The sequence below is a fragment of the Bos grunniens genome, chromosome 13 (genome assembly GCF_055505025.1).
Source record: "Bos grunniens cultivar Pamir isolate PY7600 chromosome 13, Bosgru_T2T1.0, whole genome shotgun sequence".
NCBI classification, from domain to species: Eukaryota; Metazoa; Chordata; class Mammalia; order Artiodactyla; family Bovidae; genus Bos; species Bos grunniens.
This window is the reverse complement of record NC_141177.1, coordinates 4,767,926-4,789,461: the sequence shown is the minus strand read 5'-3', so window position 1 is coordinate 4,789,461 and position 21,536 is coordinate 4,767,926. Positions and strand designations below refer to the sequence as shown.

At 47.9% G+C, this 21,536-nt stretch overlaps 1 long non-coding RNA gene across 5 annotated transcripts; it reads right to left on the bottom strand.

Moving 5' to 3' along the window:
• Positions 1-261: 261 nt before the first annotated feature.
• Positions 262-21,275, bottom strand: LOC147359994 (uncharacterized). Of its 5 annotated transcripts, none has more exons than XR_015138896.1 (4): positions 20,959-21,275; positions 6,600-6,712; positions 3,907-3,979; positions 262-382 (listed from the first exon to the last, which is right to left on the bottom strand). It is a non-coding gene; the product is annotated as an uncharacterized LOC147359994 (long non-coding RNA). The 5 variants fall into 5 exon arrangements; XR_015138894.1 differs by lacking the exon at positions 262-382 and adding an exon at positions 842-1,179; XR_015138895.1 differs by lacking the exon at positions 262-382 and adding an exon at positions 842-1,152.
• Between the last annotated feature and the right edge of the window lie 261 nt (positions 21,276-21,536).

The following is a 21,536-nucleotide window of genomic DNA, read 5'->3' as shown; positions in this document are numbered from 1 at the left end:
GAAGCTAGAAAGGTTCTCTTGAGGAAGCACCTTCCAAGTTGGACTTGAGGGACTTCCCTGGTGGTCTGGTGGTTAAGAATTTGCTTTGCAATGTAGGGGACTCAGGTTCAGTCCCTGGTCAGGGAACTAGGATCCCACGTGCCACAGAGCAGCTAAGCCCACGTGCCACAGCTAGCGAGTCCGTGCACCGCAACAAAAGATCCAGCAGGTTGCAGCGAAGATCTTGTGTGCCTCAGCTAAGACCTAACACAGCCAAATACATAAATAAATATTTTTTAAAACAAGAATAGGTGAAGCACGTGGTCAAAGGGTGGAGGAAGAACGTTTCAGCCCGAGGCAAGAGTATATCCTGGTGGTTCTTCCCGGGAACAGTTCGGTCAACCTAGAAAACAACTCTATTTTACATTTAAACACAGACTGGTTTTTGCTTGGTTTAAACACACACTGTACTTTCCTGAAACGCAGCGACCGTGTAAACTGAGAGAAGACTGAGCTGGACTCTGTGTGGGTGCTCCCATTGGTCATTCTTCTGGAGCATCAGTACTGGCAGCATCTCCACTCACCGTGCTGGTGGCACACGAGGGGTCAACACCCCACACCTCGCTCTACCTGCGTGTGCAGCCGTCACCTGCACAGAGCGTCCACCTGTTCAGTTCAAGCCCCTGGCTACTTCACTGGGACTTCCAGCACTATAATACATATAACTTTCTTATAAATTACTTTTCACTTATCCTCCTCTGTTTTAGAGTTTGAGAATTACCTCTATGTGTTTTCACTCTATAAGCAGGTTATACTATTTGTGAATTTCATTTCAGGATAGACAATGAGACACTGGGTCTGATTAAGGTTAGAATCACAGGCACCTTTAAGATCTTCCATTTGGTGGTCTTGGTGGCTCACTGGTAAGGAATCTGCCTGTCAATGCAGGGGACATGGGTTTGATCCCTGGTCCGGGAAAATCCTACAGGCGTCAGAGGTTAGAGCCTGGAGACCCAGGAGCAGAGTGGTACCAGATGAGACTAGGGTAGGATGTGGGGAGATAAGAATCCTCAGACACCGCTGGGGGGATGGGAGATGGTAGAGTCCAGCAGTCCCTCGAAGGTGAAACTTGGAAAGTCATCCGAATGAGCATTCTACTCCCAGGCATATGCTCTACAAAATACAAGGTCAGCCAAACACCTGAAATATTGATGCAAATATTCTGGAATTAAATAGTGGTGACAATTGTACAACTCTGTTAATATAATAAAAACAAAAAAATATACTGAATTGTATACTTTAAAGGGGTGAGTTTTATGGTGTTTGAATTACATCTCAAATAAAACAAAAGGACAAGCTTCAGAGATAGACAGGGTTGCCCCATTCAAGGCACCACAGTCTGTCACTGAGGGTTTTAGGCAGCACTAACTACTACATGGATCACGGCCTCGTTGTGGCGAAGGGGCTTGTGTAAATCGCTGAAGCTATGAGCCATGTCGTGCAGGGCCACCCAAGACAGATGGGTCATCGCGAAGAGTTCTGACAAAACGTGGTCCCCTGGAGAAGGAAATGGCAACCCACTCCTGTACTCTTGGCTTCCCAAGTGGCTCAGTGGTAAAGAACCTGCCTGCCAATGCAGGATCTCCTGCAAGAGATGCGGGTTCAATCCCTGGGTCGGGAAGATCCCCTGGAGAAGGAAATGGCAACCCACTCCAGTATTCCTGCCTGAGAAATCCCATGGACAGAGGAGCCTGGTAGGGCTACAGTTCATGGGGTCGCAAAGGAGTCGGGCACGACGGACTGACTAACACTTTCCTGTATTCTTGCCTGGAGAACCCCGTGGACGTGTGAAAAGCAAAAAGATATGATGCCCAAGGATGAGCACCCCTCCCCAGGTCATAGGATGTCCAATATGCTCCTGGGGAGCAGAAGGGCAATTACTAGGAGCTCCAGGAAGAAGGAGGTGGCCGGGCCAAAGTGGAAACAACGTCAGCTCAGTTGATGTGTCTGATGGTGAAAGTCAAGTCCGATAAGATGGTTAGACGGCATCACCAACTCAATGGACAGGAATTGGAGCAAACTCTGGGAGACAGTAGAGGACAGAGGAGCCTGGCAAGCTACAGTCCACGGGGTCACAAAGAGTTGGACGTGACTTAGCGAACGAGCAACGAAAAAATGACAGTATAGGTGTGCATTTGAGAACGATATCTGGTGAAGAGTGGACGGGAGATGGGCAAAGGTGGATGGCCTTTCTTTTTCAAGATTTATTTATTTGGTTTACTTTTGGCTATGTGGGGTCTTTGTGGCGCGTGTGGGCTTTCTCTAGTTGTGAGAACAGGGGCTACCCTCTAGTTGCAGCTCGTGAGCGTCTCGTCGAGGTGGCTTCTCCTGTTGGGACGCATGGGCTCTAGGGGCGTGGGCTCGGTAGTTGCGATGCAGGGGCTTAGTTGTTCTGAGGCACACGGGATCCTCCCAGACCAGGGATCAGAGCTGTGCTCCCTGCATTGGCAGGCAGATTCTTCACCACTAGACCACCAGGGATGTTCAAAGACGAATGGTTTTGGAGCTGAGGAGGAGTCGGGTATCTGGAGTCACACCTGGCTTGGGACCTGAGCAAACTGAGGAGTCGGAACCCCTCTTGGGGGTGCTGGAATCTGCCCTGTTGACAGCCGTTTTCTAGAATGGCCGTCACAGAGGCAAAATCATGCTTGAGGAGACAAGAGCTAGGAGAAATTGCGTCTGACTAGTGGCATCTGGGAAGGCGTTTTGGAAGAGGTGGTCTTTGAGCAGAACATTGCAGTTGGTTTAGGGCAGGCTAAGCCATGAAATTAAAAGACGCTTACTCCTTGGAAGGAAAGTTATGACCAACCTAGATAGCATATTCAAAAGCAGAGACACTACTTTGCCAACAAAGGTCCGTCTAGTCAAGGCTATGGTTTTTCCTGTGGTCATGTATGGATGTGAGAGTTGGACTGTGAAGAAAGCTGAGCGCCGAAGAACTGATGCTTTTGAACTGTGGTGTTGGAGAAGACTCTTGAAGTCCCTTGGACTGCAAGGAGATCCAACCAGTCCATTCTGAAGGAGATCGGTCCTGGGTGTTCTTTGGAAGGACTGATGCTAAAGCTGAAACTCCAGTCCTTTGGCCACCTCATGTGAAGAGTTGACTCATTGGAAAAGAGTCTGATGCTGGGAGGGATTGGGGGCAGGAGGAGAAGGGGACGACAGAGGAGGAGAAGGGGACGACAGAGGATGAGATGGCTGGATAGCATCACTGACTCGATGGACGTGATTCTGAGTGAACTCCGGGAGTTGGTGATGGACAGGGAGGCCTGGTGTGCTGCAATTCATGGGGTCGCAAAGAGTCAGACACGACTGAGCGACTGAACTGAACTGAACTGAAGGTTCTAAGAGTCTTCTAGGAAGAAGGGCTCATATAAGCAAAGGTATGGATCCCAGCAGTGCCCAGGTTTGACAGAGTTCTGTTTAGCTCAATCAGAAGAACAAAAATTATGGTAATGTATTAGTCAGGGGTCTCCAGAGAAATAGAACCAGTAGGAGATAGATAGATAGATGATAGATATACAAGAGGAGATTTATGGCAGAAATTGGTTTATGTGACTATGGAGACCAGGAAGTCCCTTGATCTGTCCTCTATAAGCTGGAGAACCAGGAAAGCTGGTGATATAATTCTGCCTGAGTCCAAAGACTGGGGGCTTCCCAAGGGGCTCAGTGGTAAAGAATCTGCCTGCAGTGCAGGAGACCCTGGTTCAATCCCTGGGTTAGAAAGATCCCCTGGACAAGGAAATGGCAACCCACTCCATATTCTTGCCTGGAGAATCCCATGGACAGAGGAGCCTGGCGGGCTACAATCCATGGGGTCACAAAGAGTCAGACATGAGTGAGTGACTAACATGTACATTTACATACCAAAGGCCTGAGGACAGGCGAGCTGGCGGGGCTCATCTCAACCTGAGTCTGAAGGCCAGAGGACCAGGAGCACCTGTGACCAAGGACAAAGGAAGATGGGTGTTCCAGCTCAAACCAGGGGGACAAATTCACCCTTCCTTCGCCATATTGTTCTATTCAGGCCTCAAAAGATTGGATGATGCCCATTAGCACTGGTGAGGGTGATCATCTTTATCTTTACTCAGAGGACTGATTCAGATGGTAATCTCTTCCAGAAATATCCCCTAGATAATGTTTGGCCAGTTATCTGGGAATCCATTAGTCCATCACATTGATTCACCAGGAGTCCACTCCTTTGTCAGCCTGTATCTCCCATCGCCCACATGCATCTCCCCAGAACCATTCTTCATGTCCTCATGGAGACGACAACTAGGTTTTTAACTCTGTCCAACACAATACAACTCTCCTGCCTCTAACCCAGAGTACACTGATAGGGGCCAGCAGAGTGTGTCCCCCTGTTTCTCAGAACTTCCCTGGGACGCATTAACCCCTCTTCATAGGAGACTGAGATTGAAAGAGCTCGAAGGGGCTTCTCCCTAAAGTCCTCCAGCTAAGAAAGGGCTTTCTAACCTCAGGTTGATTTGGAGAAAAAAAAAAAAAAAAGATGCACCAGGTGGGTCAGGCCAACTTGAAGCACGTGGACTTTATTTTATAGGCAGTAAAGTCAGTCCTTCTCTTCCTGCGCCATGAAACTCATTCTTCTGTGTGTCTGCTTTGTATTACACATTCCAATCCCTCGCATCTTTCGATAACGTTTCCTTAAGGGAGAGATTGTGGTTGTTGTTTGGAAAATGTAATCCACCATAGCATAGGAGATGACTGAAGACTCCTGACACCTCTGTGCAGGGAGGTAGGGTGTGTATATTTCAGTGCCAGACGAACCATAACCTGTGAACGCTGTATCGGGAGTGATGACAGCTGTCTAATATCAAATAGCAGACGTGTGTTCTTTCTGCCACTTAAACTCCTGACTTTGCTCTGAGCAAAAAGTAACAAAAATAAACGCATATTTGCTGAATTTTTGTTGAATTCTATTTGGATTCCGACTGTTGAGATATAATCAGTTTTTTTATGTAATGGATTTTTAAAGTATATACTTGAATCTTTACCTTATGGTTTTTAGCAGCCATGGAAAAAGCCTTAAAATATTTTTAAAGAGAAAGAGGTGGGGCAGGAGGGAGGGATGTAAGATACAATTGTCAGAATTTAAGACCCAGTGCAAACAAACCTAGCTGGTGACAGATAGGAATTCTGAAAAGGCGGAAAATAAAAGGGGGATGGTGCAGCCACCAGCTTGCTTTCCACCTGAGTGTGTATGCAACCTGTGATAAGCAGAGGACGCTTGTCTGAAGGGCAACGGTGTACCTCGGACTTCTGAGATCCTTCTGATGTGGTATGGAAAACAGATTGCATAGGTGCAAGGGCAGAAGCAGAGAAATCAGACTGGAGGCTACTGCAATAGTCCAAGAGAGAGATGATGGTGACGTGGCCCAGGGTAGGAGGTATGCAGGTGATGAGAAGCGGTTGGTAACTGGATATACTTTGGAGACCAAGCCAGTAGGACTGGATGTGGGGTATGAGAGAAGCAGAGCAGTCAAGGATAATACCAATGGCCGTTTGGAAAACACAAGATCAAGGATGGGGTTGCATCTGCTGAGATGGAAGAAACTGTTTGATGAGAAGGGGATGGAGACATCAAGGGCTCAGTTTGGACCATGTCAATCTGAGATGCCTGCCTGCGTGTGTGCTCGGTCGCTCAGTTGTTTCTGGCTCTTTGAGACCTCATAGACTGTAACCCGCCAGGCTTCACTGTCCATGGAATTTTCCAGGGAAGAATACTGGAGCAGGTTGCCATTTCCTCCTCCCAGGGGCTCTAACCATTCAGGGATCCAACCTGAGTCTCTTGCATCGGCAGGTGGACTCTTTACCACTGCGCCCCTTGGGATGCCTGTGCTGTGCTGTGCTTAGTTGCTGAGTTGTGTCCAACTCTTTGCAACCCCACGGACTGTAGCCCACCAGCTCCTCTGTCCATGGGATTCTCCAGGCGAGAATACTGAAGTGGGTTGCCATGCCCTCCTCCACGGGATCTTCTCAACCCAGAGATTGAACCTGCATCTCTTATGTCTCCTGCATTAGCTCTTGGGCTTTCCAGGTGGTCCTAGTGGTAAAGATCTCACTTGTTAACGCAGGAGATGTTAGCGATCACCTGGGGAAAAGTCATAGAAAAGAGAGGTCCAAGAACAGAGCAGACACGAATGACCATCGAAACTTCCTTTCTGGGACTTCCCTGGTGGTCCAGTGGTGAAGAATCCACCTTCCAGTGCAGAGGACTGGGTTCAATCCCTGGTCAGAGAACTAGTCCCGCATACCATAGGCAACCAAGCCCGCAAGCCACAACTAGAGAGAAGCCCGCAAGTAAGACCTGATGCAGCCAAAAATAAACAAACAAATATTAAAAAGAAGATGGTCAAGGATTAATAGGAATATAGGCTGCAAATTACATTTAAAAAAGAACTTCCACTCTAAAAATGAGAAATATAGACCTTGATTAATTTAGTCACCCATCTCTGGTCTCCTTCAGCCCAGTTAGGTTGGGAGGACAGTGGAAAGAGAACCGAATTTAGATTCAAAAGACCTGGCCCCTCTTCCTTTACCGTGGACCTCGAACTCAGCACGTCACTTCTCCCAACCACTTCTGAAAACGTGGAAACACTGCTGCACAGGCGACTGTAAGGATCAGATGAGACGATGACGAGAGCGCCACAAACTGTAAAGTGCAGAAAACCCCGGTCACTCTTCAGTTCTCCCTAAATGGCCCAAGTGCGGAAATTCTCATTTCGTCCTGGGCTGGCGCAAGCATATCATGGCTGTTCATTCACTCAACAAACAGTCCCTGACAGTCTCCTATGTGCCAGGAATTGGTCACCCAGCAACAAAAGACACAGTCCCTGACTTCACAAAGCTTCTTTTCTGGTCAAAGGGCATGATCATAACAGCCACCTGTTGTTGAATCTTACTTCTCTTGGAATCCTTGCATTTTTGTGTTCTGAAAAGTTTATTATTGTTTTTTAATTTTTGTATTTGTTTCTAAGAGGTGAGGAGAGATCGATTCAGATTTTAATTAGCACTGCCTTCCCTAAGAAAGTACAGGTGTGTATAGAATCATTGCTATGTAATTTTTCTTTTTTTCCCCTTAATCATGTAACTTTATTCATAAATACACACAATGCAGACACAATATACTTATACATATACCCAAATAGCTATTTTGTATGTATTTTTCTTTTTAATGTTGATTTTTTCAGTAATATGGGCTTTTCGTTAATTTATCAGATGAAAACAGCAGCGAGCGTTCCACTAGGGTATAAATGACAAAATGTAGTCTAAGAATTAAAGCAATTTACTACCAAGTGACTGAACGGTCCTCAAGGAGTGTCACTAAAACCGAGCAAGTGACTGAGCCTCAGGCTTATTCCTTTTTTTTGCAGGGCGGTGGGGTGGGGAACAGAGTCCTATACTGCCTGGTGTTTTAAGAGAAATTTAAAAATAATGACTCCACTCATCTTTTTAAAGTTGGACGTTAGCCAGGCACCACTGCCGTTCTTGACATTTCAAGGGACCCTCTTGACACACCCCTGGGGTATGAGGACCACCGTTGGGAAGCACAGTTAAGACACAAAGGGCTTGAAAGATTGGCATCACCACTTTCCGGCTATGTGACCTTAAGCAAGTCTCTATACTCCGCCGACTCCAACTTTCCCTGTCCCAAACAGGATAATGTGGGACTTCTCTGGCAGTCCAGTGGCTAATACTCTGCTCTTCTAATGTATGGGACGTGGGTTTGATCCCTGGTCAAGGAACTAAGATCCCACATGTGACACAGCCAAAAAAAAAAAAAAAAACCAGGGGGCAATAGTATTTCCTATCTCCTGAGGGTAAATGACACCAGACCCATAAAGGCCTTAGCTTTACACAGTCAGCTCTCCGGATATGGCAGCCAAAGGGGAGGGCTGGGGCCACCAGGCCCTGCTGAGCCCTGAGCACTTTGCTAACAGAGGGGAGAGGGGTCACCCACCCACTGGGCTCCAGAGACACAGGTCAGATGGCTCTGGCTGTGACGCTCTGATTGGGGTTTCCCAGACCTGTCTGGATGCGGAGACTAGTCCTGGCAGGAGGTCGTGAGGGTCTGCCCCCAGGCGCTGCTGTGCGGCAACAGGGAAGGACCAATGTGTTAGATATCCTGAATCAGGCAACTACCTGGAAGCAGGGAGTGAGAGAGACAGAGGGTCTAAAATGAGGTTACGGTCCTAGATGGCCTGAGAGCTCGTGATGCCATTAACAGAGACGGATTACACGGAAGATGGGGAAGTGAAGACAGACGATGATACTCAGGAGGCTGAAGGTTCAGAGAGGGATTAGATGGAAGGGAGTGTCCGTGGAATTTGGGGATGTGGCCGCTTCCCGTCCTTAAATAACCTCTTCAGAGCAGCTCTGCACTGGTGGAAAGTGAAAATGACTCTGACCTTAATGAAATCTAAACTCCAGGAGTAAATTAGCACCACGGGAGCATCTCACTAAGCTCCTCTGTGCTGAGAAGACTCCCACTCCAGCTCAGACAGTGCCCTCTGTTGGACGCAAATCCTGATCCTTTTATTAAATTCCTCAAGAGAAGGATAAGAGGAGGAAACCAACATTTTCTGGGAGCATCCCAAGCGTTTCCCATACATTATTCTGACTTTGTCATCATCATTACTCTGCAAGAGGGTTACCTCTTCCAAGGTGGGGAAACGGGTACAGAGAGGCCGGGAGAGGCTGGTACCGTGCCCCAAATCACAAAGTCAGAGCACAGCTGAGTTTGGAGGCCAGGTTCAGTCCCTCGCCCACTCTACTCAGCTGTCCCTGTACACAGTCAGGGTGATTTGGTGCAACAGAAATCAGATATTCCTCCGGGAGAGGCTGCAAAGTACCTCAAGTCACAATCCCTTTCTTAAGGGTCTTAAGACTCAGTCTTAAGGATCGAGGTTCAAATTTGACATGAACTTAAGTATTCAAAGCTTTTATTCCTGGTTCTGTGCAGGACACACCTCCAGTGAAGGTAAATGGCCATCGGGGGTGGTCAAAGGTTGATGAAAACTCTGCAGCCTCCCTGGAAAGAGAAGCAGGAGGCTGTCTTCAGTCACATGTGACCTCGACCAGGCTCTGCCCATCGTTTCAGCCCCTTGATCCGCATAAAGAGGGATGAGTCCAGCCGCACTTCTTTCAACTCTATAATCTGTTGATGACGCGTACTATCTTTCAGGAGGATGAACTTGGCAGTACCTACAACATTTCAAGTGTGCACACCCACTGATAGACCTACTGGAATCTATCCTAGAGGAGCACACGCCTCAGTGCACAGGACACAAGCACAGAAAGTTCACTGCAACTGAGTAAGCATGACCTAAGGGTCGGCCATCACAAGACTCCCTAAATAAGGCATGACGTACCCACACGGAGCTAAAGCACAGTCAGGGGAAAAGAATGGGGAAGGCACGAAAGTGGTAAGTGGAACTATCAACAACGAGATATGTTGTTGAGTGAAACAAGCAAGACTTGTAAAAATATGTATAATGTGTGTGTGTATATATATATAATCCCTGATGGCTCAGGAGTAAAGAATCAGCCTGCCAATGCAGGAGACCTGGGTTTGATACCTGGGTTAGGAGATCCCCTGGAGAAGGAAATGGCAACTCACTCCAGCACTCTTGCCTGGGAAATCCCATGGACAGAGGAGCCTGGCAGGCTACAGCCCATGGGGTCACAGAGAATCAGATACGACTTAGTGACTAAACAACAGCAACTGGGCCCATTCTTAAATGTATGTGTGAACAATGAAAGAGCGAAAAGGCAAGGTAAAAGGGAGACATTTTCCCCCTCCAAAAGGCTTGACTATAAAAAAATTATTTTTATACGATTTTTAAAGGTGACTCTCCATTTACAGTGATTACAAAATACTGGCTCTATTCCCCGTGTTGCACGGCACGTGCTTGAGCCTCCCTGACACCCGTAGCTGGTGCCCCCACTCTCCCCCACACTGCCCGCTCCACTGCACCCGCTGCTTTGTCGTCTACATCCTGAGTCGGCTTGTTATGCTATGGCCACCGGTTTGTTGCACTTTTTTTTTCGTCCACTATTCCTAAGACGTGGCTGCGTCTAGCACTTTGTGCTCCAGCTCCACCCCACAATCTGAAGCCGCAGACAACGGGACGCGTGGGGACATTCAAGCTGGAGATCCCGATTCTCAAGACTGCTTCTGTTAGTCGTATGACTGAACCCTCTGGGTTCCTGCAAAATGATTTATGTCCCTCTCTTCGGGGAATCGCAGACCCATGAAGACATTTGTCACCCCGGATTGTGAGTCTGCCCTCAAGCACAAGTCTACTGAAAATGTGGGCTATTGAATCTTACCCTAAAAAACCGGGCTGTGGGGACTTCCCTGGTGGTTCAGTGGCTAAGACTTTGCGCTCATCACGCCGGGGGCCTGGGTTCAATCGCTGGTGAGGGAACTAGATCCTACAACTCAAGAAGTCATGTGCCACATACTAAGATCTGGCACAGCCAGATAAATAAATATGAAAATAAATTAATTAAATAAAAAAACCAGGGCTTAAAAAACTGGGGCTTGTTCTTCACATGTCGCTGGTATTTTTAGAGTTCATTTATTTTCACGTAGATCATTCTTACCCTATTTTTACAAAAGGGCCCATCCGTGACAATGGGGAAATCTTTGAAAAACAGACCCTTCGGCACTCCTGTTTGAAAAGCACGGGGTCCCCGGAGAGAAGGCAGTTGTCTAAAGGACAGCAGGCTCTTCCAGTTCGCTGTATGAATGAGCGCATCATCGAGTGACGGATGGTAGGAGGGACGAAGAGGAAGCCACAGGAAGTGCCCGGGATGCAGGTTCCTCATTTAGGGCGGGTGCTTAGGACTTCCAAGTTCCTGGCCACTAGATCTGATAGAGTGCCTGATGAACTATGGAATGAGGTCTGTGACATTGTACAGGAGATGGATCAAGACCATCCCCATGGAAAAGAAATGCAAAAAAGCAAAATGGCTGTCTGGGGAGGCCTTACAAATAGCTGTGAAAAGAAGAGAAGTGAAAAGCAAAGGAGAAAAGGAAAGGTATAAGCATCTGAATGCAGAGTTCCAAAGAATAGCAAGAAGAGATAAGAAAGCCTTCCTCAGCAATCAATGCAAAGAAATAGAGGAAAACAACAGAATGGGAAAGACTAGAGATGTCTTCAAGAAAATTAGAGATACAAAGGGAACATTTCATGCAAAGATGGGCTCGATAAAGGACAGAAATGGTATGGACCTAACAGAAGCAGAAGATATTAAGAAGAGGTGGCAAGAATACACAGAAGAACTGTACAAAAAAGATCTTCGTGACCCAGACAATCATGATGGTGTGATCACTCATCTAGAGCCAGACATCCTGGAATGTGAAGTCAAGTGGGCCTTAGAAAGCATCACTATGAACAAAGCTAGTGGAGGTGATGGAATTCCAGATGAGCTATTCCAAATCCTGAAAGATGATGCTGTGAAAGTGTTGCACTCAATATGCCAGCAAATTTGGAAAACTCAGCAGTGGCCACAGGACTGGAAAAGGTCAGTTTTCATTCCAATCCCAAAGAAAGGCAATGCCGAAGAATGCTCAAACTACTGCACAATTGCACTCATCTCACATGCTAGTAAAGTAATGCTCAAAATTCTCCAAGCCAGGCTTCAGCAATATGTGAACCGTGAACTTCCTGATGTTCAAGCTAGTTTTAGAAAAGGCATAGGAACCAGAGATCAAATTGCCAACATCCGCTGGATCATGGAAAAAGCAAGAGAGTTCCAGAAAAACATCTATTTCTGCTTTCTTGACTATGCCAAAGCCTTTGACTGTGTGGATCACAATAAACTGTGGAAAATTCTTCAAGAGATGGGAATACCAGACCACCTGACCTGCCTGTTGAGAAATCTGTATGCAGGTCAGGAAGCAACAGTTAGAACTGGACATGGAACAACAGACTGGTTCCAAATAGGAAAAGGAGTATGTCAAGGCTCTATATTGTCACCCTGCTTATTTCACTTCTATGCAGAGTCCATCATGAGAAACACTGGACTGGAAGAAACACAAGCTGGAATCAAGATTGCCGGGAGAAATATCAATAACCTCAGATATGCAGATGACACCACCCTTATGGCAGAAAGTGAAGAGGAACTAAAAAGCCTCTTGATGAAAGTGAAAGTGGAGAGTGAAAAAGTTGGCTTAAAGCTCAATATTCAGAAAACGAAGATCATGGCATCTGGTCCCATCACTTCATGGGAAATAGATGGGGAAACAGTGTCAGACTTTATTTTTCTGGGCTCCAAAATCACTGCAGATGGTGACTACAGCCATGAAATTAAAAGACGCTTACTCCTTGGAAGGAAAGTTATGACCAACCTAGATAGCATATTCAAAAGCAGAGACATTACTTTGCCAACAAAGGTCCGTCTAGTCAAGGCTATGGTTTTTCCTGTGGTCATGTATGGATGTGAGAGTTGGACTGTGAAGAAGGCTGAGGGCCAAAGAATTGATGCTTTTGAACTGTGGTGTTGGAGAAGACTCTTGAGAGTCCCTTGGACTGCAAGGAGATCCAACCAGTCCATTCTGAAGGAGATCAGCCCTGGGTGTTCTTTGGAAGGAATGACGCTGAAGCTGAAACTCCAGTACTTTGGCCACCTCATGCGAAGAGTTGACTCATTGGAAAAGACTCTGATGCTGGGAGGGATTGGGGGCAGGAGGAGAAGGAGACGACAGAGGATGAGATGGCTGGATGGCATCAGACTCGATGGACATGAGTCTGAGTGAACTCTGGGAGTTGGTGATGGACAGGGAGGCCTGGTGTACTGTGATTCATGGGGTTGCAAAGAGTAGGACACGACTGAGCGACTGAACTGAAGCGTTCATCCTCTTGACTTTAAAGATGGAGCTGGGAGACCTTTCCTCCCAGGTCATGGGACTGACTCACCAATGAGGCTCATATACAAATAAGAAGTAACATTTACTGTTCGTAACTACAAAAGTCAGAGGTTAGTAACCCAGATAACCACCTCCTCATCATCCTGAACCCAGGCCAGGCGCACAGGATTCTATTTTAAGGATCTGAGTAGATGCTTTAGGGCACATTCACCTCCGGGGTGATGAATTGCATGGTAGGCAGGGATCTGCCCTGGAGCATGGGGTTAAGTCTGCCTGGAGCTCTTCAACTGTGAGGGAAACACCGAGAGCCTGAAAATTTCACCTCTGAACATAAGCAAACCCCACCCCCAATCTGGAAGGCTGCAGGGTATACCTTGTTCCATTTAAAAATGCCCCACTGGCACTTTCCTGAAATACTTAGATCTTCTTTATACTTAAGAAGACCTGGAACTTGAAAAATGGTATCTACTTTTTTTTTTTTTTTGGTACGTTTCCCTGTAGAGTTATAGCAGACAGCAGAGTCAGAAGAGACCTGGGTCCTAATGCCTGCCTCTCTGTGTAAAGCTTACAGGCAAACCATTTCTCCTCCCCACCTCCACCTATCTCCCATCTGCAAAGAGAATAATAACAACAGTCCCTAAGTCAGGTGCTGGTGGCTTAGTCGCTCAGTGTGACTGTTGCGACCCCAGCCAGGCTCCTCGGTCCGTGGGAATTTCCAGGCAAGGATACTGGCATGGGTTGCCATTTCCTCCTCCAGGGGATCTTCCCAACCCAGGGATCGAACCCCTCCTGCCTGAGGTCTTCTGCAGTGGCAGGCGGATTCTTTACCACTAGTGCCGCCTGAGAAGCCCCGTACCTGAGTTAAGGTGAGGGTTAAGTATCACAGGATGGAGACTACCTAGAGGTCCACGTTCAGACCCCTGGTTGGGGAACTAACATCCCACATGCTATAACCAAAGATCTCATGTGCTGCAAGTAAGAGATGGCACAGCCACACAAACACATAAAATAAAGCCAAATATTTAAATAAATAAATGCCACCACGTGTGCAGCGCACTCAGCTCAGGCTTGACCCGGCCTGAGCCTTCAAACCCTAGCTTGGGGGTTCTTGCTCACAAACCAAAAGGACAACCCCAAAGGGTCTTGGAACAGTGACTGGTACTATGGATTCAATACTTGACACATGCCGGAAAGAGTGTTCAGAGACATATTTGTCATCTGGTGGAATTCTTAGCCGTCTGAGGCAGCTACTCTGGATCACCTTTGAAAAGATGAGGCTCGGGGGGTGAGGTGCCAGCTCGGGCGCGGCAGCTGCCCGTCGCACTGGGCTCCCCAGCCGTGCCCCGGCTCGCTCTGTTCTCACGCTCCCAGTTTCCTTGTTCTGGTTTGCCTCTGTGTTTCCTAAGAGCCTAAGACGTGGGCACGACTCTGGCTGCCTTGCTGTTGCTGTTCTCTAGTCTCTTTCGTCGTTGGTATAATTTTACATAAACTTGGCATGCCTTAAAAACTTTTTTAAAAAATACATTCAGTTCTTAAATATCTCCTGAGGGAGAAGAGGGTTTCTATAAACGATTTCGTTCTCTTTTCCTTAACACTGAACTTAATAAGGCTAAGTCACTGGATCTCCGGTAACAAGTTGGGTTGTTTGCTGGTTTATTTTCATTTTGGAAACTCCTCTCCATAATGAACCACACTCTCCCTCCCCCTGAAAAAAAATCTCATGGGGAATTCTGATCAGATGCTGGGGCCGTGGGGCCGATCCCCTGGAGGCTATTGGGTTTCTAGAAGGCTCCTAGAAGGCAACAAGTCTCGCAACCTGACTCTTAGCTGACTTTTCACCCGTAGGATTGTCTCGGGGAAGGGGTAAAGGACACAGGCAGGACTTTCTGTTTCCAGATAAAATGATGTATTTCATCAAGGAAGAAAGACGTTTAAACCCATCTCTGAAACTCACTCGACCCTATGAAGGGCAACCTAGAAGCCTCTGGAATCCAACAGTTGGGATTTGAGCCCCAGCTCTGATGCTTATCTGTGTGACACCGGGTGAATTACTTAACTTTTCTGTTCCTCGGTTTCCTCATCTGCAAAATTAAAGTGATAACAGTACCTAAATCCATATATGTTTGTGAAGATGAATGAGGGCTTGCCGGGGACTGAGGGGTTTTCTGGAATTCTCAAGGTTCAGAGACATCTTTTCAAAGGACCTGGGAAAGGAGCCTGGCAGGCTTCGGTTCGCAGAGTCTCAAAGAGTCAGACATGACTGAAGTGACTTAGCATACACACACAGAAGAAAATCTGAAGTCATCACAGGACCGGCACGACCTGCCCTGCCCTCCTTTCCCCGCCGTTCTCCTTCGCTCCTCAAGCTCCAGGCACGGCTTCCTTTGAGCTCCTCGAACACATCAAGCTTTTCCCCTGCATCCTCGGCACAGGCTCTCCCCTCTCACCCCAGAAGTGCCACCTCCTCAGAGCTCTTCTCACAACCCATCCTAAGCAGAATTCGTGCACACCACCCACCCACACACACACACACTCCTCTTACCTTCAGTCACTCCATTCTTTCTGATCAGTTGCCAATAATTACTGGAATCAGGAATCTCACATGAAAATGCCCAGCCTCTCTTGAACTGAGCCTTTTGCAAATGTGGACAGACCTAGAGATTGTCCTATAGAGTGAAGTAAGTCAGAGAGAGAAAAACAGTTGTGTACTACTATTAACTCATTTATGTGGCACCTAGAAAAATGGTATAGATGAATTTAGTTGCAAAGTAGAAACAGAGACATGGATGCAGAGAACAAATATATGGACATCGAGCGGGGAAGGGAGGGCGGGACCGATTGGAGACTGGAGTTGCGATATACACGCCGCTCTGTATAAAATACATAAGTGATGAGAACCCACTGTCCAGCACAGGGACACCTACTCAGTGCCCAGTGGGGACCTAAATGGAAAGGAAACTCAGGGACGAGGGGATATATGTATATGTGTGGCTGATTCACTTGGCTGTACAGCAGAAACTAACACCACGCTGCAAAGGAAGGACTGTTACTGCTGTTTTAGTCACTAAGTCCTATCCAACTCTTTGCGACCCCAGGGACTGAAGTCTGCCAGGCTCCTCTGTCCACCAGATTTCCCAGGCAAGAATACTAGAGTGGGCTGCCATTTCCTTCTCCAGGGGATCTTCCCCACCCTGGGACTGAACCCGCATCTCCTGCATTGGCAGGTGGGTTCTTTACCACTGAACCCCCAGGGAAATTAAAACAACAACAAAAAAAATGTTCAGCCTCTCTTAAAGAACCAGGAGACCTGCTCCTATGCAGCCCACCTTCATACAGACCCAGGGGCTGGGTGAGCCCTTGATTTGGGGGCGGCTCCCTCTTCTGCAAGCCCAGCCCTCCCCGCCTCCTGCCTGGGCTCTAAAGCAATCCTGTTTGTGCCCCCACCCCCAAATCGCGTTCATTGCTCCTCATCTGTCTCTCTCGGGAAGAGATGGTCTTATTCCCCACCCCCCACCCCTGCCGCAGTCGTAACATCCAGGCGGGCGGTGCCTGGCACGTAGCGGGGTCTCAGTAAAAATGTGCTGAATGAATGAGTAACTGACGGCTGGACGGCCTGCCTCCTCCCGAAGTCCCACAGGCTGCGCCACTCGCTTTGCCATTTAATTACACTGGTCCCTGTAAGACTCATTAACTCGCTGCCCCAGTGCCTGCCTCCTCCGGAGAGCTTATTAAAACACAAATCTGTTCCTTCCAGTGCCCAGTTTTAAAGATGTTAGGAGTCTCCCGGCAGCAACTGGAGATAGCAGACACTCCCCACCACGGCCTTTGAGACCCATTGCATCTGCTCGCCACCTACTCCGCCAGCCCCCGTCGCCAAGCTCACTCGGGCCGGAATGCCTCCTCCCCCGCCGGCCCCACTCCGCCCCCCCCGCCCCCACCGCCCCCCCCCCGCCCCCACCGCCCCCCCCCCCCCCGACGACCCTAGCAAACTCCTACTCATTCCTCTGCCCTGACTGCAAGCGAAGCCTCTTCATCGGTGAAACACTCCAGACCCCCCACCCCCGAGGCTGACTTAGTCATTCTCACTTCTCTGCTCCCACCTCCTCTTTCCTACTCTGGCCTTTGCGCTGAGTAATGGCTCAAAATAGCAGCTGGTGTCTTCTGAGCCGTAGCTGTGTGCCAGGCACCGAGAGCTTTATCTTCTCGGATCATCAGGCCCACGCTGAGCCCCCGCCTGGAAGGCTTCCCCCATCCTCAACCTGCCACCCTGCCCGCACCAGCCCGAGAAGCTCCCAGGATGGCTTTCTCCTCTGCAGTTTCCCAGACGGGCCCGCCTTGCCACCCTATTTGGAATTTTCTTTTCCCTTCTAGCCCTCACCCCACCCCCAAGCTCCCTAGGCCTCCCCATCCTCTTTCCCTGCTTTTTCCCTCCATAGCTTTCATCACTTAACATGATATCTTCTAAGTATTTAATTTGCCTATCTATCTGCGTCTCTCCTCCCTTGGAATGTCAGCCCCAGGAGGGCAGGGATTGCGTCCTGTCTTTTCTACTCCTGTATCCTTAACCATCTAGAAAAGTGCCTGCCACATCATAGACGCTCAATAAATATTTACTAGTTCAAAGAAGGTAGATATTATCACTCTCTTCATTTCACTCCAGAGACAGGTGGTCTTTAGGGAGACCGAGGTGTGTGCCGACTGTTCCACAGCTGGTGAGTGATGGAGCCAGATGTGAGCTCCAGGATGTCAACTCCAACAAACCTCCCTGCCTTAACTACTCCACACATCACTTCCAGAAGATATCTCTCCGAGGGTGTGACATCTCAGCTAGACACATGTTCCTTGGAGACAAGAATTCGATCGATTCATACTACTGTCTTCGTGCCTGATCCTCAGTAGGCATCCAAGGATATTTGCTGAGCCAATGTATATGTGAACTGTGAAGTTCTAGATGGTAGAAATCACGTGCTTAGTTGCTCAGTCATGTCCGACTCTTTGCGACCCTACGGATGGTAGCCCACCAGGCTCCTCTCTGTCCATGGGGATTGTCCAGGCAAGAATACTGGAGTGGGTTGCCACGCCCTCCTTCAGGGGATCTTCTAGACCCAGGGATCGAACCCAGGTCCCCTGAATTGCAGGCAGGTTCTTTACTGTCTGAGCCACCAGGGAAGCCCCTGGTAGAAATCATATCTTCATCCTTTTTATTATTCTTCTTCATCTCATGTCAAGGACCATATTGTATACACAGTTGAGACTTAATACTTAATTACATCAATGAATTCTATTATGACAGTAGGTAACAATAATTCGACAGCAATAAAGACAATAATCGATAACACTTCAGGAGTCCTTACTCTGTGCTGGGTTGTAGCCTAAATGCTCTGTAGTGAAGGCAAATAACGCTCCTCTTATCCTCACTTCATGGGGATAGATGGAGAAACAGTGGAAACAGTGTCAGACTTTATTTTTGGGGGCTCCAAAATCACTGCAGATGGTGACTGCAGCCATGAAATTAAAAGACACTTACTCCTTGGAAGGAAAGTTATGACCAACCTAGATAGCATATTCAAAAGCAGAGACACTACTTTGCCAACAAAGGTCTGTCTAGTCAAGGCTATGGTTTTTCCTGTGGTCATGTAATGGATGTGAGAGTTGGACTGTGAAGAAGGCTGAGTGCCGAAGAATTGATGCTTTTGAACTGTGGTGTTGGAGAAGACTCTTGAGAGTCCCTTGGACTGCAAGGAGATCCAACCAGTCCATTCTGAAGGAGATCAGCCCTGGGATTTCTTTGGAAGGAATGATGCTGAAGCTGAAACTCCAGTACTTTGGCCACCTCATGTGAAGAGTTGACTCATTGGCAAAGACTCTGATGCTGGGAGGGACTGGGGGCAGGAGGAGAAGGGGACGACAGAGGATGAGATGGCTGGATGGCATCACTAACTCGATGGACATGAGTCTGAGTGAACTCTGGGAGTTGGTGATGAACAGAGAGGCCTGGTGTGGTGCGATTCATGGGATCGCAAAGAGTCGGACACGACTGAGCGACTGAACTATCCTCATTTTACAGGTGAGGATACCGAGGTTCAGAGAGCTCAAGAACTCGACCGGGGTCGCACAGTAGGAAACGGCTGAGGCAGCACAGAACGCAGGCATCTGGGAGTCACATCCTTAATGACTCCTCCAGGCTGCCTCTCGGCCTCTCTAAGAGATGGCCACTAAAACTTCTTGTTTTCTTGTTTCTTTCTTCTTGTGTGAAAACAAGAAGAATGGTTTATTACATATTTATATTTTATTTCTAAGAATTTCTTGAAATTCTAGCAAAGGCTTTGGTAGGTAATATTATGTGTTAAATAATAACCACTAGAGTTCTCACCAAACCTGAGGTTTGCAGAGCAGTTTCCCATTTAGTTTCTCATCTGAGGAGAGACTCTGAGGCTCTGAGTAAGTTGGATGGACAGGATCAAGGTCACCCAGCCAGCAAGGGGCAGAGCAAGGGCTCAAGTTAACAGCTACCACTTACGGAAAGTTAAGATCTCAGTGCCTCCAAGTATAAAGCTCTTCCTGTACCTTCAGAGTAAATGAGATAGGGACTTGCCTGGTGGCTCAGTGCCTAAGACTCCACCCTCGCAACGCGGGGGGCCCAGGTTCTATCCCTGGTCAGGGATCGAGAGCCCACATGTCACAACTACGAATCTGCATGCCACCGTGAAGCCTGAAGGTCTCACGTGTCACAGCCAAGACCAAGCGCGGTCAAATACATGAATACATGCATGTTTTTTTTTAAAAGTAAGATAATTCATAGGGAAGGCACTTAGCACTGTTCCTGGCACCAGAGTGGAAGTGTTAGTTGCTCAGTCATGTCCAGCTCTTTGGGATCCCATGGACTGTAGCCCACCACGCTTCTTCTGCCGTGGGATTCTCCAGGCAAGAATACTGGAGTGGGTAGCCAGTCCCTTCTCCAGGGGATCTTCCTGACCCAGGGATCAAACCCAGGCCTCCTGCATTGCAGGCAGATTCTTTACCGTCGAAGCCACCAGGGAAGCCCCTAGAGTGGACCCTCATAAATGTTAGTTATCATCATCTTCATCAACACCTCCCAGGAAGTGGAATCGTTTAGCTGATGACTGCTGCCTGCCTGTTGACCCTGATGGAAAGTTTGCTCTTTTCATTCCTAGTTCATCCCTGGTGATGTTGAAATAATGATGAGTCTCCATTATCCTCTAGGTACCACAGAATGTTGAGAGCTGGAAGGGACTGTGAAGATGATCTCATCTGATGCCTGCATTTGCAGATAAAGAAACTGAGTCCCACCGAGGGAAAGGGTCAGAAAGCAAGCTCCTCGAGGGCGGGGACCATGCACTGTGCCTGGCACAGCCTGCCTCCCACGAAGACGGGTTTTTACCTAAGACAGTAATGTTTCTTACATTACAGGAAAATAATTAATTCGTTTCTGAGAGTTATAAGCTATTAACCAGAAAATAGATCACGTGACTTAATTCCACCTCTGCTAAAGGGCTTAAAATGCTTTGGTGAGTCGTCTGAGACTCATAAGTGTACACTTCACCTCTCTCTCAAAGAATTATTAACCAGCTCCATCAAAACTGGCACTTGAGCAATCAAGGAGAAAAAGAACTGGCAAGAGAAACTGCTTGAAAAGAAATCTCACCACCCTTATGTGTGACTTCTTCTCACCTCTTTAAAAAAATTTTTTTTTTTCCTAAGAGGAGGAAGGAAACAAAAAAGCCCCGGTATGCAAGATGTAAATCAATAAAATGAATTGTGGAAAATTACAAACTCTTCCCACCTCACAAGGTACATTTAAACAGACAGCAGTCGTGTGAAGTTGTAGAATTAAAGACAGACAGTGTTGGAAAGAGGGCTGAAGCAGAAATGGAGCCCTCACAAGCTTCTTCCAGGCAGCGGAGGTGGGCTGGAGAGATGACAGCACACGGGTGTGGTCGCCATTCCTGAATAATGCCTTTGTGAACCTGTAATTTAAAGAGTTCGTGCCATCCACTCACCTTGCTTATCTCCCCAGCTCACTGAGTAGTAATTCTCCCAGGTGTGGGACTAGCTTTTCATTCCCCACGTAGGTCTTGATCAGCTTTAGCTTGAGGATTTGGGGGTGGGGAGGGAGGGGTGGCGGGAAATGAGATTAGAGTTCAGTTCTTCAAACCAAAGGAACAGGAATATAAACCCTTCTCCATTTCTGCTGTTTCTCTGGGCTTCATGCTTCTGGAGATAAGCTGAATTTCAGGCCCTGCAAACAAACTTGTGCCCGGAACAGCGCTCTCGGAATGAGAGGGCTCCCCTCCTCCGTGACACCTTTATCAAAATCAAACTCTTTTCCACATTCCTTCCTTACACAGCCCGGGCATGTGTGTGACGCAGGCCTCAGAGCAAATTCCGCTTAGGAGATCCAGAAATCTCGGGCCCGATGCTTCCTTCTAGAAAGGAAAGTCCAACAGGGATGCCACACCCCGGGGAGGGCAGAGAGTACGTGACGACACCTCCAGGAATGCAGGGCCCACGCAGGTGTGTTGGCACCCACGAACTTCCTTTTTAAAAGGGCTTGATAAATCACTACCGATAACAGTGA